The sequence below is a fragment of the Moschus berezovskii genome, chromosome 7 (genome assembly GCF_049115385.1).
Source record: "Moschus berezovskii isolate FMDL1 chromosome 7, NW_MosBer_1.0, whole genome shotgun sequence".
NCBI classification, from domain to species: Eukaryota; Metazoa; Chordata; class Mammalia; order Artiodactyla; family Moschidae; genus Moschus; species Moschus berezovskii.
In genome coordinates, this window is record NC_142466.1 from 100,044,809 (window position 1) to 100,062,449 (window position 17,641).

The window sequence follows — 17,641 nt, forward strand, 5'->3', positions numbered from 1 at the left end:
TGAGCGACTGAACTGAACTGAACTGAGGCATACCAAAAGAAAACATTATACAGGGAAGCTAGATTTGAGAGCAGCTGCAGGTGAAAATCAACAGCTTCAGCTAAAATTTCTGGGGAAAAATGTATGTTTTCAAAACCTGTAAAACTGTTGGGTCAGTAGAGTAGCTACCAGATACTTCTGCACTAGAGTGAAATAAACAGAAAACTACAATAAAAGTATATCCGTGATGTAATGAAAGGACAGATTTGGCAAAAGAAATAAAGGTATAGGAAAAGGAGGAGAGAATTAGAGGATGGAGAGAAAAGGTGGATAAAAATTATTGGCAAGATGGTGGAGGGAAAGATTCACCTTTCTCCTTGTCCCATATCTCACCTTCAAGAATACTTTATGATTGTTTCAAAGTCCTGGAATGAGGGACCAGAACTCTGGTTTGGAATGTGCTTTCTCAATGCCTAGTTGATGTCTGGGGCAGCATTTGACTTCAGACAATGGAAAACCATCTCTTTATTCTGGAGAGTGAATAACACCCATGTTTGAATTCAAGCTCAACCACATGGAGTCTTGATTCTTTCTACTTGTTCATGTGTATAGTGGGTCTCCTTCTTGTTTTTATCCACTACCAACAGAAGAATAAAATTTTATTGATATTTATAAAATATCTGTTCAATAATGAGGACCTCTAGGACCTGTTCCACTTCCAATTCTTCTAAAATCAATTTTCTTGGCCAGGACAACTCATATTCTATTGGATGATATCCAATAATATAGTCTTTCTTAAATGTGAGAAAGGAAGATAAATGTTGAGTAGCTATAATCCCTCTAGGAAAATGAATGATAACTAGTGATCATCTTGTAAACTAATTGGTAACATATTCACTGAGAACGGAATCTACTGGGGATTAAATGTATATATTGGTGGGGGGGTGGGGGTGGCACCCATCAAAAGAATAGTCTCCTACTTACAGTTTCTGCCCAAACCCAAAAGTTTGGATTTTGGCATTACATCTTAATTCTTTCTTTCTCTCTCTCTCTTTTTTTTTTTTTTTCTCTTGTAAGGTGGTGGTTGTGGTGGGTTTAGTTGCTCAGTCATGTCTGACTCTTTCAACCCCATAGACTGTAACCCACCAGGCTCCTCTGTCCATGGAATTTCCCAGGCAGGCATATGGAAGTGGGTTGCAACCACCTTCCCCTGGTTCCTTCTATCTAGGGATTGAACCCCAGCTCCTGAATTTCAGGTGTTCTCCTGCATTGCAGGTGGATTCTTTCCTGACTGAGCCACCGATATGTGTGTATATGTAAGTTCAATTTTACTCTTTATTGACTTGCTGGAAGGAAGAGAAATTATCATTATAAATATCAGAGATCTTTTTGCTCTTAACCACAGTGATAAAATGCTCCAAAAAACACACAAAAAGATTGCCAGACACCACTCAGCACACAATAAAGCCACTTTGAGAAATTTCTCTTTTGCTGCTGCACAGATATAATGGGTCTGGGGTACCACCTTCAAGTGAAATCAAGAAAGGTGAGATGATATATAACTTTATTGATCACCACACAAAAATTTTTGTTGTATTAATTTTCATAAAACTCTCCTGCAGTTTCTAATCTCTGCAAATGTCAAAGTGATTTCAAAATCACTAATTCAAGAGATAAACACTAAACTAAAGATTAGCATGTGTAGAACCAAAAGCAGAAGCAAATGCCCCTATGGTTATCTCCAGTTGTTTGATATGATTAATGCTATATTCAAATAGCCACATAATATTTGGGAAGTAAATGATAATTCTAACCATTTATAAATTAGAGAGTATGCTTTTAAATATATTCCTTATTCATGAAGTTATTGCTTCAAAAGTCTTACTTTGATATTTTTCCTAATTGTTCACTGGTACTTTTTAGACTTCAGACATTCTTGAGAATTTAAATGGCAGTTTTGAATTGAAATTCATGACTTTATTCATGTATGCAAAATTTCCCATACTGGATATAAGCAGATACCTTTTAGGAAAAAATGCCAATGTCTGAAGATCCTGTGAATTAAATGGAAGAACAATCCTAATGGTAATTATCAATCTTAAGGCACACAGAGAAATATCTTAGAATATAAAATGTCAACTGTAAGTTACAGTTGAATAGCATGAATTTTATATGGTTGGGCCTTGCTTTAAATCACAACTTTGATTCATAAATATTTGTCCATTTATTCAACAAATATGCCCTGCATACAAGCACTGTGCTGCAAAACTACAGGCAGACTTTTTTAATTTCTCTAAGCTTTGTTTCATTGCTTTAAAAAGTGGCTAATATTTTTTAGCCACTAGTCACTAAAAAGTGACTATGACATCTATATTAATACTCATCATACAAGGACAAATAAAAGGAATATAAGAGTCCCATTTTGCGATGAATGTGTGATCAAATTTCCAAATCTTAGATTAAGAAACATCATCTATGTTTTTAAAATGAGTTGATCATGATGGTGAAGAATTTATGTTTCTCATTAGTAGATTTCTTCTATAAATCAAAGAGCAGTGTAACTCTAACAGAATGAATATTATTATTTTGGTGTAAGAATGTGGTTAAATCAACCCCAAACTCCATACTGGTTGTAGAAGTACCTCATGTTTATGCTTCTTCTTAGTTTTAGGGTTTTGTTCTTTCTTTTTTTTCAAGAAATATTTAATATTTACCTCATGAATCATCTAGTTTTCCAAACGTATAAAACGTATGAAGATGCTTTTATTGTGGAACAACTTTGAGTCTCAGCCACAGGTTGGGTCAGAAGCAGCTGGAAGTTTTTCTTACTATGAAAAAAAATAAAAAGAATCCTGCAGTGTACTAGATGCCTGAATAAAGAATTTACTGGACCATCTTGTTCCTGGGTTAGTAATAAGTACATGGAGTTCTATCTTAAGAATGTGCAATACAGGGCATCAACATATTACCTTTTTAGGCATGTAACTCAACTCTTCTTCCCACTGTTGAGTCAAATTACATTTATTTACTGAGTTCAAGTATAAGAAAGGGGAAAACATGTTATTTGCTGAAACTGTGGCCAGTGCTTTGAGACACACATTTAGGGTCCAACTGAGAACCGAGATAAGATTGCAGGTACTTCTTCCGTCTTTGAGGCATATGTGTCAAATGCTTATTGAATACAATTTCTATTACTATCATATTAAAGGGTAGAACAGATTTTAGGGGAAATGGACATAGATCTTAGCACCAGTGGAAGTCCATGTTTAGTAAATGAGTGATTTTCATGTAATCTCACTCAACTAAACTTATGTCATTATTTACTATATGATTTCCTCCTGTAAATTGCTTTACCTTCTGAAGAAATCAGTGCATGGAAGGGGACATTGACATTGAACCATATCATCAGAGTAGACCAAGGTTAACTGAGCTGTAGGATGATCAATGATCTAAGATGTGTCCTGGAGTAAAAGTCAGTGCCAAGCTAGCTGAGCAAATAAAATATGTTCCGCAGGACTTGACCTGGGAGTCAGGACATGCTTGTTGGCAGCATGCCATAAAGAAATAAACAAAGTGAAGCTGAATCATGTCAATGGCAGAACACAAGAATGACGATCTTCAAACTGCTGCAGGTGAAGTCCCCAGAGCCACCTTTGGCTTTGGAACCAGCAATACTAAGAGCATTGAATAAAATACTACAACACTTTCTCAGTGGTGCCAAATTCTTTACTGCTGAGCCACAGGGGAAGCCCCAACATTGGCCATACAAAGAATATATAATGAACTTTAATATATCATTTGTAAAGTGTTTCTATCCATGGTGCTGTGTGCTTAGTTGTTCAGTCCTGTTTGACTCTTTGTGATACTGTGAACTATAGCCCACCAGGCTCCTCTGTCCATGGGGATTCTCCAGGCAAGAATATTGGAGTGCATTGCCTCCAATATTCTCCTGAGCAGAGAATATTCTTTTATGAGTCTCTGAGAAGATCCTCCAGAGGATCTTCCCAACTCAGGGATCAAACCCAGGTCTTCCACACTGCAGGTGGATTCATTACCATCTGCGCCACCAGGGAAGCCCAAGAGTACTGGAGTGGGCAGACTATCCCTTCTTCAGGGGACCTTCCCAATCCAGGAATCAAACTGGGGTCTCCTGAATTGCAGGCAGATTCTTTAGCAGCTGAGATACCAGGTAAGCAATCCATGGTGGGCTGAATGAAAACCAGAATTATCAGAGATAAACAAAATACATGCTAAGGCAGGCTCTCCAAGTTATGCAGATTGTTCTTTCCAAAGGAAGTACAAGATTTATTCTTATCAAAAGGGCTAAAGCAAACTTGCTTTTCTGAATAATGAAAGATGTTAGCAACCACAGAACTCTGGTATAGAAACAATTGTTTCCTCAAAATAACCAATGATATGATTTTTACCATAAGTCAACCTAGAAACTTTTCCAGATTACTAGGATCAGACATATTTCACTGTCAGAAAGTTATTCCTGTGGACCTGGGGCGAATTCATGTCAATGTATGGCAAAACCAACCAATATAATATTGTAAAATAATTTGCCTCCAATAAAAAATAAATTAATTACCAAAAAAAAAAAGAAATAAAGTTATTCCTTATTTCAACCTGAAATCTGTCTGCCTGTTACAATTTATCAATCCTTTCCTCTTAGGAAGTTTGTGGACTTCTGGTTAAGTCTTGGGGCTTCCCTGGTGGCTCAACAGTTAAGAATCTCCCTGCAATGCAGGAGATACTGGAGAAGAGACATGGGTTTAATTTATGGATCAGAAAGATCCCCTGGAGGAGGAAATGGCAACCCACTCCAGTATTTTTGCCTGGAAAATCCTATGGACAGAGGATTAAAGCAACAGTCCATAAGGGTCACAAAGAGTTGAACATGACTGAACACACAGTACAATTAAGTTTTACTGCACATACCCTAAGATCAGCTCTATACATCCCTGAGGTATTTTTCTGGGGTTATATATTTATGTCTCTTTTGCTCAAAGAAGTAAGGCCAAATAAAATGATGCTATACTTTAAAGAAAAAGAGTTCAACTACTTGTCACAAATAAGGTCAATGATGAAGAGAGGAGGATTGTTCTCAAAATAATTTGGTTTCCTCAGAGTTCACTGAAATTGTCTATTTAATTTACACAGAAAGAAATATAAAAACCTGATAAAGTTGTCCCCATAATCACATGATAGATACCTCTCTCCTATGATATTCTTACACAAGTATGGATAAAATAATTACTCTTAATAAGTATGGCAATAAATATAAGGCTTAAAGGGACAAGCAGAACAAAAAATTCTAGTGAATTTGTTTAAAAAAATGCAGATGGGGGTAGATTGGAAAGATGATATCCAAAACTTTGGCTACCTGATGCAAAGAGCTGACTCATTGGAAAAGAATGTGATGCTGGGGAAGATTGAAGGCAAGAGGAGTGGGCAACAGAGGATGAGATGGTTGGATGGCATCATCAATTCAATGAACATGAGTTGGAGAAAATTCCAGGAGATAGTGAAAGACAGGGAAGCCTGGTGTACTGCAGTCCATGGTGTCACAAAAATCGGACATGACTTAGCAACTGAACATACATCTAAATATTTTATTAGATGGAATTTATTATAAAATCAAAGATTTTCAATTTCTAATGCTGATCGAAAGAAAAAGTGATGGCCCTTTGATTATCCCCATATTTTCATCCTTAAGTCCTTTCTTCTTCCACGTCTGCCTTGGGTTAATCTTTCTCTTCAAGAAGTCAAGTCCTATGGATGAGAATATCAACCCTTCACTTAGCCACAGTGTCTCTACTAATATAAGCTAAAAAAGTAGCAATGAACTGACATCAGAAGTGTAGATCAAGCCTCTGTTAACAGCTTTTATTTCTGGAGAGACTACTGTGAAGTAATGAATTATTCCCTTTGCTCAGTAATTCTTCTCATTTCCGATTCAATCAGACTGTCTTGGTACTCAGTTACAATAGATCTAGTAACAATAAAGTTTTATTTTCATTCAATTTCTTTTGCTTTTCTAACATATTAAATCTCTCTTCACAAATTCCATTCCCTATCATTTCTCTCTGATTACTTCTTGGAATAGCAAAGACATTTCCTTTATAATAATAGACCACTATCATTCTTAAAAAGCACACCACATTTTCAACACAAATTATAGATTTTGTCCATTGAATAGATGGATTTCCAAATATAGTATTTACCCGTCCTGGATTGGATTGGTCATCTTATCAAAGATTTCTCAATCTTCATATTATGGTGAAACATATGAGGGGCCCACAGAAGTTATAAAATCTCTAATTTGCTTTCATATTTAAGGAGAGAAGAATTTTAAAAAGAAATATGTTTTTATTATTCTTCATAGGGATAAGATTTTTCACGTATGTTTGTACTTTTCATTATGTAATGTGGATAAAAACTAAAGGCAGAATTTGATGTCATTTTGGCAGAACAGTATAATAGATGAGGTAATTACTCAAATAAAGATATTATATAAGGTGGGAACCTTGTTCTTATTTTCCTGTTATATATGCATAGGTCCTATAACATAGTCTTACATGCATATACATACACATGTATGTGTAATATATATTTCCATATATAAAACATCCATAAATTATATATTTAAATTATATTTCAAATACTAAAAGCAACAATTATAATTTAGATTATCTTGAATTCACACATACTCAACACAGAAATAAAATTTGCTAATTATCATACGCAATCTGAGGTTCTCTTAGGTAAAATACTTTGTACAAAGACACCTAAGGTATAGGACTAAAGCTAGACTTTTAAATCAGATCATTTTGCCTCTAGAGCTAGAGAAGTTTCTATCCTTAAATTATTTTTATTATATGTTTATTGAATTTCATAGTGTGAATGGCAAGTTATGGGACTCATGAAACTTAAAAGTAATACTTCTAACGATGATGATGTTTAACTGAGGCCTGCAAAATACAAGCAGAAATTGTGTAATCACAGAATTTCAGTGCCTTAACATCTGCATATGTACAGACACACAAAATCATTTATGGCTAACAAAAATGACTGTGAAAATGACCAGGTTTTGGATTACCCACATCCACACATTAATTCAGGGAGCTAGGTTGACAGACTCTGCCATTTTGAATGTATGCATTTTTAAGATCAGCCTGGGAATTCAAATTGAAGTTGACCAGAAAGGGAAAGGACATGGGAGAATAAAAGGGAATTTTAGTGTTCTAGGCCTGCCACTGATACACATAACTACTATTTATATTCCATTGACCATAACTCAGTCACATGAAAATTCCTAAGTACAAGAAAGATGCAAAATAGGCAGCCTTCCAGTGACAACTGTATGCTATGGAAGCAGGTAATAATTGGGACTAAGTAAAGTTCAAATTCTGTTCAACTATTTTATTTGAAGAACTACTCTTAAGACTTTAACAAAAGTTATATAGCCACAGGGCATATTTTCTAAGGCAGACATTTTCACTAGTAGGTTAATAATTTCACTGTCTAAATGAATAATGCTTTAAATGAAACAAGATGTATCTACAATAAAATTATTTTTATTTTCAACCTTTCAAATTTGCATAAAATAACAGGTGACTTCATGGCTGTCTATAAGCACGTCTTTAAGTTTAAAAACAATTTATTTAGATAATTATGTGAGAATACATTCATACATTGCATAACAGTTGCTATATATTGAATGCTTGTATCCCTGTAAAATACATATATTGAAATATTAATCCCCAAGATGATAGTACTGGAGATGGGAAATGATTAGCTGCCCAATATGCTACTGGGGATCAGTGGAGAAATACCTTCAAAAAGAATGAAGAAATGGAGGCAAAGCCAAAACAACACCCAATTGTAGATGTGACTGGTGATGGAAGCAAGGTCCAATGCTGTAAAGAACAATGTTGCATAGGAAGCTGGAATGTTAGGTCCATGAATCAAGGCAAATTGGTAATGGTCAAACAGGAGATGGCAAGAGTGAACATCGACATTTTCAGAATCAGCGAATTAAAATGGACTGGAATGGGTGAATTGAACTCAGATGACCATTGTATCTACTACTGTGGGCAAGAATCCCTTAGAAGAAGTGGAGTAGCCATCATAGTTAGCAGGAGTCTGAAATGAAGTACTTGGATGCAATTTCAAAAACAACAGAATGATCTCTGTTCCTTTCCAAGGCAAACCATTCAATATATTGGAAATCCAAGTTTATGGCCTGACCAGTAATGCTGAAGAAGCTCAAGTCGAATGGTCCTATGAAGACCTACAGGACCTTCTAGAACTAACACCCAAAAAAGATATCCTTTTCATTATAGGGCACTGGAATGAAAAAGTAGGAAGTCAAGAAACACCTGGCTGCTGCTGCTGCCGCTAAGTTGCTTCAGTCGTGTCCGACTCTGCGACCCCATAGATGGCAGCCCACCAGGCTCTCCCGCCCCTGGGATTCTCCAGGCAAGAACACTGGAGTGGGTTGCCATTTCCTTCTCCAATGCGTGAAAGTGAAAAGTGAAAGTGAGGTCGCTCAGTCGTGTCCGACTGAGTGACCCCATGGACTGCAACTTACCAGGCTCCTCCATCCATGGGATTTTCTAGGCAAGGGTACTGGAGTGGCTTGCCATTGCTTTCTCCGAGAAACACCTGGAGTAACAGGCAAATTAGGCCTTGAAGTACAGAGTTAAGCAGGACAAAGGATAGTAGAGTTTTGCCAAGAGAATGCACTGGTCATAGCAAACACCCTCTTCCAACAACCCAAAAGAAGACTCTACACATGGATATCACCAGATGGTCAAAACTGAAATCAGATTGATTATATTCTTTGCAGCCAAAGTGGAGATACTCTATACAGTCAGCAAAAACAAGACTGGGAGCCGACTGTGGCTCAGATCATGAACTCCTGATTGTCAAATTCAGACTTAAATTGAAGAAATTAAAGAAAACCACTAGACCATTCAAGTATGACCTAAACCAAATCCCTTACAATTATACAGTGGAAGTGAGAAATAGATTTAAAGGGATTAGATATGATAGACAGAGTGCCTGGTGAACTATGGACAGAGGTTCGTGACATTGTACAGGAGAGAGGGAGCAAGACCATCCCAAGAGAAAGAAATGCAGAAAACCAAAATGTCTGAGGAGGCCTTACAAAAAGCTGTGAAAAGAAAAGCAAAAAGCAAAGGAGAAAAGGAAAGATATACACATTTGAATGCAGAGTTCCAAAGAATAACAAGGAGAGATAACAAAGCCAACCTCAGAGGTCAGTGCAAAGAAATAGAAGAAAACAATAGAATAGGAAAGACTAGAAAATTAGAGATACCAAAAGAACATTTCATGCCAACATGGACTCAATAAAGGACAGAAATGGTATGGACCTAACAGAAGCAGAAGATACTAAGAAGAGGTGGCAAAAATACACAGAAGAACTACAGAAAAAAGATCTTCACAACCCAGATAATCACGATGGTGTGGTCACTCACCTAGAGCCAGACATCCTGGAATGTGAAGTCAAGTGGGCCTTAGAAAGCATCACTATAAAGAAATTTAGTGGAAGTGATGGAATTCCAGTTGAGTTATTTCAAATCCTAAAAGATAATGTTGTGAAAGTGCTACACTCAAAGTGCCAGCAAATTTGGAAAACTCAGCAGTGGTCACAGGATTGAGAAAGGTCAGTTTTCATCTCTGTCCCAAAGTAAGGCAATGCCAAAGAATGCTGAAACTACCACACAAGTGCACTCATCTCACACACTAGTAATGTTCAAAATTCTCCAAGTCAGGCTTCAACAACACGTGAACCGTGAACTTCCAGATGTTCAAGCAGGTTTTAGAAAAGGCAGAGGAACCAGAGATCAAATTGCCAACATCTATTGAATCACCAAAAAAGCAAGAGAGTTACAGAAAAACATCCATTCCTGCTTTATTAACCATGCCAAAACCTTTGACGGTGTGAATCACAATAAACTGGAAATTCTAAAAGAGATGGGAATACCAGACCACCTGATCTGCCTCTTGAGAAATCTGTATGCAGGTCAAGATGCAACAGTTCGAACTGTACGTGGAACGATAGACTGGTTCCAAATAAGGAAAGGAGTACGTCAAGTCTGTATTTTGTCACCATACTTGTTTAACTTATATACAGAGTATATCATGAGAAATGCTGGGCTGGATGAAGCACAAGCTGGAATCAAGATTGCCGGGAGAAATATCAATAACCTCAGATATGCAGATGACACAACCCTTATGCCAGAAATTGAAGAACTAAAGAGTCTCTTGATGAAAGTGAAAGAGAGTGAAAAAGTTGACTTAAAGCTCAACATTCAGAAAACAAAGATCATGTCATCCAGTCCCATCATTTCATGGCAAATAAATGAAGAAACAGTGGAAACAGTGGCAGACTTTATTTTTGGGGGCTCCAAAATCACTGCAAATGGTGACTGCAGCCATGAAATTAAAAGACTCTTACTCCCTTGGAGAAAACTTATGACCAACCTAGACAGCATATTAAAAAGCAGAGACATTACTTTGTCAAAAAAGGTCTGTCTAGTCAAAGCTATGGTTTTTCCAGTAGTCATGTATGGATGTGAGAGTTGGACTATAAAGAAATCTGCACCAAAGGATTGATATTTTTGAACTGTAGTGTTGGAGAAGATTCTTGAGAATCCCTTGGGCAACAAGGAGATCAAACCAGTCCATTCTAAGAGAAATCAGTCCTGAATATTCATTAGAAGGACTGATATTGAAGCTGAAGCTCCAATAGTTTGGCCACTTGATGCGAAGAGCTAACTCATTTGAAAAGACCTTGATGCTGGGAAATGAAGGTGGGAGGAGCAGGGGACAACAGAGGATTAGATGGTTGGATTGCATGACTGACTCAATGGACATGATTTTGAGTAAACTCTGGGAGTTGGTGATGGACAGGGAGGCATTGCATGCTGCAGTCCATGGGGTGGCAAAGAGTTGGACACGACTGAGTGACTAAACTGAACTGAACTGAATTAAGTGATGAGGGAGAAACTTCATAAATTTTTATAGCAGCCTTATAAAAGAGATCTAGATCACTCCCTTACCAACTCCCACTATGTGAAGATACTTGAGAAGTTGGCAGTCTGCAACATGGAAGAAAGTCCTTCCCAGAATATGACCATGCTGGCACCCTGATCTTGGACTTGCTGTCTCCAAAACAGTGAAAAAAATATGTCTGCTGTTTATGAGCCACCTGGTCTATGGCATTTTGTTATAGCTGCAAGTATGGCCTAAGATACTATTATTGATACATTAATACTAATCACTCACTTTACCTATAAAACAGGCAGTTAAGTTAATGAACAGCGTTAAACTTGTTCACATGATAAAATAACCCTGCATGATGCAAAGTGTTTTGTCAATAAATCATATCAGTGTGTATTTCTTTATTGAAACAATGTAAGAAAAGAAAAAAACATACTAGAGAAGCCTTACCTGCTGTATAATAACAACAGATGGCCCTATAAATCTGATTTATGAGAACTGACTAAACATGGTAATCTTGAGAAGAGAGTTAAAAACAAATTGAAATGCCAGATAATCTAAATTCAAGAGACTTTTAGGTTATTCTTTCCTTTATGTCATTCCTTGTTTCTTTCAAAATCTTACACTAGGTAGACATTGCTAGGAATTTTTCCCAAGTGAAATATATGCACAAATTAATAGGACTGATATATCTACAAAGTTTTTTAAAAACTTCAATCCATTTTATTCCTGTGGAAAAGATACATACTACAGTCTATTAGGCAACATACCAAGAATACAGTTTTGCCCTTTCTCCTACATACACACTTGTTAGTTTCCAGCGACAACCTAGAAAGGACTTACACCATCAGTTTTACTGGTTCTCAGGCCTTCAGACTCACACTGATAACTATAACATTGTCTCTCCTTGGTTTCCAGTTTGCTGACTTCAGATCTTGTAACTTCTAAACCTCTGTAATCACATGAGCCAATTTCTTATAATACTCATATATATGTAGTAAGATATAAGCATTTCCTATTAGTTCAATTTCTCTGGAGAACCCAGACTAATATATTGTTATCACAGAAATATTTACTAGTGTCTTTTCTAGCTATAGTTTCATATTTTATATTTATCTATTTAGTCTATCTAAAGTATACTGGCTTATGAGTATTTTTGTTGCATTTCAAAGTTGTCTGAATCAAGTTGGATTTTTGAGTCTTTTAAATCAGTTTAACCGAAGTTGGTCCTTGCCAGCTGCCTCTACAAAGATTACATCATGACCATTGCAAGCTGCTGACCTTCAACACCCCCTGAAAGAAGTTCAGGGTAAAAATCAGGAATGAGGCACTCTGTGCTCTGAGAAAAAAAAAAAAACAAACTGGCAGAACAGGCCTTCAGATAGTTAGATCTTTTCAGAAAAAGGTTTTATGAGTTCCAATTCTTACATCTTCTCATGCCTAGAAAAACACTGACGTCATTAATGGTGAAATCTGCTTTGGCTATTACAAAATTTTTTTTTTTTTTTTTACAATTAAAAGTCAAAATAGAGTAGCTATTGTTCAGACATCCTGGGAATTAACTATTTCCCAGATATCCTGAAAAATGATATTATGGGTGTGATTTCAGACTAGACGCTGTGACCTAAGGTAGAACTTAATGCTCCTGTAATGCATTTTTGCTTCACTACTTTGCTTGCTGCTCGTAAAACCAAAGTTACTCCATTTTAAGATAAGGTTGTTTTTAAGTAAAGATTCCTAAAATTGTTTTTTTTTTTAAAAATTAAAGAATCACTTCAAAATAAAAAAATAAAATAAAATCAGATTTCAATACTGAAATCATATTATACATATGATGATTATGTCATGATGTAACTGAGCTTCATATCAAAGGATTATCTAATGTCACTAGAAATATGTTAAAAAAAATCAAAGTATAGAGGGCTCTTTATCAATTAATTTAGTGTGTGAATTGTAAACATTCCTTTATTCTTCTCACTTAGAATGTGGCCAATAACATCACTTGTTATATGTGAGGCACTCTGCCATATTTTTCATTAGCAACATCATATTTAATTCTCATAATTATTTCTCCTTTACAGATGAGGAAATGGAAGCATACAGAGGTTAAGGAACCCATCAAAAGAAACAGAAAATAAATAGTCAATTATAGATTTGAATCCAGGATATCTCCATATATACACACACACGCACACACACACCATATTATGTCTTGTTCTCTATTAAAAGCCTTGTTCTATTTAAATAATTATTTAAACTTGCTGATACAGGTTTTCAAATTCAAACCTTTGAGGAAGGTAGTGCTGTTTGTGTTCACCATGATTAGACTACTCAGTGCCACATCCCTCCCCATTTAAGTCAGCACTAGTTATAATAATTGTGATATTGGGTATTTTGAAGCACCGAATAAAAGTTCTTTTCATTTATTTTTAACATTTTAAATTACTAGGTTACAAAATTGTCAGTATAGACTGACTCTGATACACAAAACTGGCAATTTCATATGGGTCAAGATATTATAAATGACATTGAACCTTTTCAGTTTTTAACCTTTTAAAATCTTCTGTGAATTGACTATTGAAGCTGTTTTTCCTAACACTGTGTATTTTTCTTATCAATTTGTATGAGCTTTGAACATAAGAAGAACATTAACTCTTCTGACCTCAGAAGAAATGTGATGGACAGATAAGGGTAATAAAACATAACAGATAATGCTTCATATTTCAATTTTAAAATTAATGTTTTGTGGTGATTTTGTTGTTAGCTAAAAATAATAAACCACAGACACATATGTACAGACATTTAAATTACATTGTTAAGGTGAGTAAGGTATTTGATAATTTTATATTAAATCATTCTAAGTTAAATAACATAATGTGCAAAATAAATGCAAAGTAATAACATTACTTTATATTATTTATTATAACATAATAAATATATATATTATAAAAATAAATGCAAGTGCAAAATGAATGTCCATATATTTATTATTCTTAGCATTTTATTAATTTCCAGTAATTCTGGTTCAAAGTTGAAATAACAACTTTATTTATTATACCCATTTAAATCTAGAATATCAAGCTTTTGTGTGATGGGAAAAAGAGAAGAAGTGGGGGGGAAACAGTATTCAGGATAAATACGACACATTTTTAAACATAAATCTAATGTGCACAGACTCTAAAGTAAAGAATTAAATATTTTAAGAAACATATACTTGCTTATTCACAAATGAATAATTTAAATTTTAGACACATATGCAAACTTGTTTCTCTTTCTCATTTTTAATAATTTCCATAGATGTCTTTCATTACTGCACCCTTAAAATATACTTACTGTGTACATTTCTTTAAGATATTAACTAAAAAATTCTCATTGTTAAGATTTTTCTTGATTCTTACAAAAGAAATGGATGAAATGATTAGAGTTAACTACAGATGCAAGGAAGAATACTATTACTGAATCAATTACTGAAATAACTAATTATATCATTTGTACACTTGATAAATTTAATCCTGATAGTTATATTGGAATTTTATTAGCAGTAAATTGTGTGAGAACTAAAAGAAATTTTTAAAATTCCCAAAGTACTCATAAGTATTGTGTGGTAGCTTTGTAAAGTATCGACTTGTCTAGACTGAACTCAGTTCAGTTTAGTTCAGTTGCTCAGTCTTGTCCGACTCTTGCGACCCTATGGACTGCAGCATATCAGGCCTCCCTGTTAATACCAACTGCCAGAGTCCAGTCAAACTCATGTCCATTGAGTTGGTGATGCCATCAAACCATCTCATCCTCTGCCGTGCCCTTCTCCTCGTGCTTTCAATCTTTCCCAGCATCAGGTCTTTTCAAATGAATCAGTTCTTCGCATCAGGTGGCCAAAGCATTGGAGTTTCAGCTTCAGCATCAGTCCTTCCAATGAATATTCAGGACTGATTCCCTTTAGGATGGACTGGTTGGATCTCCTTGTTGTCCAAGGGACTCTCAAGAGTCTTCTCCAGCACAACAGTTCAAAAGCATCAATTCTTCGGCGCTCAGCTTACTTTGTAGTCCAACTCTCACATCCAAACATGACCACTGGAAAAACCATAGCTTTGACTAGACAGACGTTTTTTGACAAAGTAATGTCTCTGCTTTTTAGTAAGCTGTCTAGGTTGGTCATAACTTTTCTTCCAAGGAGCAAGTGTCTTTTAATTTCATAGCTGACTGCAGTCACCAATTGCAGTGATTTTGGAGAACAAAAAATAAATAAAATCTGTCACTGTTTCCATTGTTTCTCTGTCGACCTGTCATGAAGTGATGGGATGAGATGCCATGACGTTAGTTTTTTGAATGTTGAGTTTTAAGCCAACTTTTTCAAATTCCTGTTTCACGTTCATCAATAAGCTCTTTAGTTTTTCTTCACTTCTGCCATAAGGGTGGTATCATCTGCATATCTGAGGTTATTGATATTTATCCTGAGAATCTTGATTCCAGCTTATGCTTCATCCAGCCCAGCATTTCCCATCATGTACTCTGCATATTAGTTAAGTAAGCAGGGTGAAAATATTCAGACTTGACGTACTCCTTTCCATATTTGGAAACAGTCTGTTGTTCCATGTCCAGTTCTAACTGTTGCTTCTTGAGCTACATACAGATTTCTCAGGAGGCAGGTCAGGTGGTCTGGTATTCCCCTCTCTTGAAGAATTGTCTACAGTTTGTTGCAATTCACACAGTCAAATGCTTTGGCATAGTTAATAAAGCAGAAGCAGATATTTTTCTGGAATTTTCTTGCTTTTTTCATGATCCAATGGATGCTGACAATTTGATTGCTGGTTTCTCTGCCTTTTCTAATTCCAACTTGAACATCTGGAGTTCACAGTTAATGTACTGTTGAACCCTGGCTTGGAGAATTACGAGCATTGCTTTGCCAGCCTGAGACATGAGTGCAATTGTGTGGTAGTTTGAACATTCTTTGGCATTGCCTTTCTTTGGGATTGGAATAAAAACTGACATTTTCCAGTCCTGTGGCCACTGCTGAGTTTTTCAAATTTGCTGTCATATTGAGTGCAGCACTTTCACAGCATCATAATTCCATCACCTCCACTGGCTTTGTTCATAATGATGCTTCCTAAGGGCCACTTGACTTCACATTCCAGGTTGTCTGGCTCTAGGTGAGTGATCATATCATCATGATTATCTGGGTTGTGAAGATCTTTTTTATACAGTTCTTATATTCTTGCCATCTCTTCTTAATATCTTCTACTTCTGTTACTTCAATAGCATTTTTGTCCTTTATTGTGCCCATCTTTGCATGAGATATCCCTTGGTATCTCTAATATCTAAATATAGTTCAGCCTCCTCTGCTGCTTGGCACTGGGGGCTGTACTACATTTCCCAAAATTTCCCTTCTTGTATGTTTCTGTTTACAAGAGATTTCTATGAAAGGTAAAGTAAAGCAGCAGCCATTAAATAGCTCATACAGTTTTACCACTTACCTGTTGGCTCACTTCTTTGGCAGAAGAAAGTTGCAGAGCCTTCTCAGGATTTTCCTTCTCTTTTCTGACCTCAAGCCCAGGTCTACATGTTCAGCTCAATGAGGAAAGTGTCCTGGCTTCAACAAGACACCCATACCACCAAGGTCAGAGCAATGAGAACTGATGTGAATTTTTATTCATATTTGTGTGTTCTAGCTTGTCTGTGGGTCCAGGCTGTTCTGGTTCTGCTTCTCTAACTGAACCTTGACTGACATAGGCACAAAATGATGAAAGAGTGGATACCAACCCCTGTGCCACATTAGTGCTTGACTCAGTTTGGCCAATACCTGAACCTCATGTTCTTTACCATAAATGTCCTATCTCATAGGCACCAGGTCCTGTTTAATTACTGAGATAAGAAATAACTGACAAAGTCAAGAAGTCAAACAACTTTTTAATTGAACCCATTAGTTCCAGATACAATCCCAGGATATTTAACCTTTACTCTTGACATCTGTTATACACTTACCAGCTACGAGTTATTGCTCTCATTCCTGTCATAATCCAGCAGAATGAACATAAATGTATTTATGTACACACATGGTGGACTACAGTTGCAAAAGAGTCAGACACAATTGCGTGACTAAGCACAGCACAGCATGTACACATACACACACATATACACAGAAAAAGAGAGAGTGAGCAAACAAACGAGTGTTCTTTTTGCAATAAACTAGCTACTGTGGTTAATTTAATAGTGCGGTTAATCCCTGGTGGTTCTGTGATAAAGACTCCGCCTGTCAATACGGGAGACACAAGTTCAATCCCTGGGTTGGGAAGGTCCCCTTGAGAAGGAAATGGCAACCCACTCCAGTATTCTTTTCTGGGAAAACTCATAGACAGAGGAGCCTGATGGGCTACAGTCCATGGGGTCACAAAAGAGTCAGACAACTCAGCAACTAAGCAACTGTAACAACTAGTGTGTCACAGAGTTGACTTTTGAAATCCATCCTATCTCTAGTCTCTAACTGCCATCCTTGATAATCCTAAAATAGAAGTTGTATAGTACAATTTAACTAAATATAGAAGCAAATTATAAATATTTAAAATATATAGTATATCAGGTATCTGCTGCATTCTCTTTGGTATCCATATATCTTCCCTTTTAATAGGAATTC